This window comes from Macaca thibetana, chromosome 12 (genome assembly GCF_024542745.1).
Source record: "Macaca thibetana thibetana isolate TM-01 chromosome 12, ASM2454274v1, whole genome shotgun sequence".
In the NCBI taxonomy this organism is placed as follows: domain Eukaryota; kingdom Metazoa; phylum Chordata; class Mammalia; order Primates; family Cercopithecidae; genus Macaca; species Macaca thibetana.
In genome coordinates, this window is record NC_065589.1 from 48,691,075 (window position 1) to 48,693,538 (window position 2,464).

Sequence of the window (2,464 nt, forward strand, 5' to 3'; positions counted from 1 at the left end):
CTCAACATTATAGTGGCAAGTCAAATCCAACAACATATCAAGAAGATAACAGACCATGATCAAGTCAAATTTATCCCAGGGATGCAAACATCGTTCAAAACATGCAAATTATTGTATTTTATTTTCAAGAGAATTAAATCATTTATTGATTACACATGATAATGGATGATACGAAAGCTTCATTCTCATCTATAATTTTATCTGGTACCATCATTCAATTTAGATATATTGCATAAGATGTGGCCACAATTATTTTTATAACCTATAATTCCATGATTTTGCTTGGGTGACTTGGGTGATCCCTTTTAATGGTGACCTTCAGGTCATAACAGTAACTATCATTCAACTACACTAAGGTTTCTGAAGACAATGGCTTCTCCACCCAAGCAGACTGTATATAAATTCCAAATAGAACTTGGCATTACTCTGAAGGAATTCTAACTTCACACTGTTGGGGAAATTTACCAAGATGGCTTCAGAGTAGACTAACTTTACACAGCACATTTAAAAAAAGACACATTTATTCAGCATCATGATCAGACTATTACACTTAGCAATCAACAGCATGGGTGTAAAAAAAAAAACTACGTTAAAATCTTTTGTTGGAATGCTTTATACTTTCCACAGAACAGAAACTAAAATAGCCTGTTAAACAATTCATTGCAAAAAGAGTCCTCGAGTTTTTTGCCCATACACATGAGTACTTGTCTAAAACATTTTTTTTCCCCGTTGGTAGCAGCTAGTCCCTGCTACCACTGTGTTTAGCTGAGTTCACAAATCTGTTGTAGCCTGTAGCTTCCCTGTCACTTATCTGACTCTTCACTCCAGCTAAGCTTTGTTTCCTGGCAGTAGTTATAATCTTCTGCCACTGCCATAGCTACTACTGCTACTGGAACCGCCATAGTCACTTTGGTTTCATGGTTTGTCCAAGGATTGGCCTCCACCACCATAGAGGCCAGAAGTTCTGCCTCCAAAGTTTCCTCCCTTCATGGGTCCAAAATTTGAACTATTGTTGTAATTGCCAAAATTATTGTACCTCCACCACTTCCAAAATTGCTTCCATCATTACCAAATCCATTAGAGGCATCGCCACTGCCACCATATCCACCACCACCACAGCTGCCACCAAAGCCACCAAGACCACTGAAGTTTCCTCCATAACCAAAGTTGTCAGTCCCACTGAAACCAACTCCATGACCACCGTCAAAGTCTCCAGAACTTCTTCGACCTCTTTGGCTGAATGAAGCACTAACTATCTCTTGCTTTGACAGGGCTTTCCTAACTTCATAGTTGTGGCCATTCCCAGCATGGTATGGTCATCAAAGTTTATAAGGGCAAAGCCCCTTTTCTTGCCACTGCCTTGGTCAGTAATGATTTCAATCCCTTTAATTTTTCTATACAGTTCAAAAATATTATCTTCAGTGATGTTCTTCAGTGTCTTCTTTAATGCCAACAACAAATATCTTTTACACAGTTAAGTGGGCACCTCATCTTTGAGAATCTTCTCTTGAGAAAGGTCTCTTTGGTTCCACAACTCTTCTATCCACCTTGTATGGCCTTGCATTCATGGCTGCACCCACCTCTTCCGCAGTGGCGTATGTGACAAACCCAAAGCCCCTGGAGTGCTTGGTTTTTGGATCTCTTATTACCACACAGTCCGTGAGCATTCCCCATTGCTCAAAATGGCTCTTCAGGCTCTCATCAGTTGTTTCAAAGCTCAACCATCCAATGAAGAGCTTCCTCAGATGTTCAGGCTCTTTAGGAGACTCTGATTTAGACATGATGGCAAGGGGCAGAGAGACTTTAACAATGCTTCCTCGGTGGCCTCCACAGGCAGAAAGAAGTAGATGATGAACATATTTCCAACATGTGCAAATTAATAAGTGTGATATATCACAGTAACACTAAGTGTTTAAATCATAAGACCTAAAATTATAAAACTTCTAAGCAAAAACAGGGGAAATGCTTTAGGACAGTTGTCTAGTCAAAGATTTTATGACTGGGACTTCAAAAGCACGGGTAAAATGCCTCTACAAAAATAGATAAGTGGGCTACATTAAACTAAAAAGCTCTGGACAGCAAAGAAAATAATAAACAGAGTGAAGAAACAATCTTTAGATTGAGAGAAAAAGCTATTAATCTGACAGGGGACTAATACTGAGAATTCAGGAAAAAAAAATAAAACTCAAACAACTCAACAGCAAAAGAATGAATAAACCCATTAAAAAGTGGGGAAAGAATCCGAGTAGACTTTTCTCAAAATAAGACATACAAGACAAACAAATGTCTAACAGGTATATCAAAAAATGCTCAGCATTACTAATCATCGTGGAAATGCAAGTTCAACCGGCAATGTGATATCATCTAACCTCAGAATGGCTATTATCAAAGAAATAAAAAATAAATGCTGGAAAGGACTAGGAGAAAAGGGAACTATTACACATTGTTAATGGGAATGTAAATT

The 2,464-nt window shown here is 38.4% G+C and overlaps 1 pseudogene; it reads right to left on the reverse strand.

Moving 5' to 3' along the window:
• Positions 1 to 852: 852 nt before the first annotated feature.
• On the reverse strand, positions 853 to 1,781 carry LOC126932310 (heterogeneous nuclear ribonucleoprotein A1-like; annotated as a pseudogene).
• Between the last annotated feature and the right edge of the window lie 683 nt (positions 1,782 to 2,464).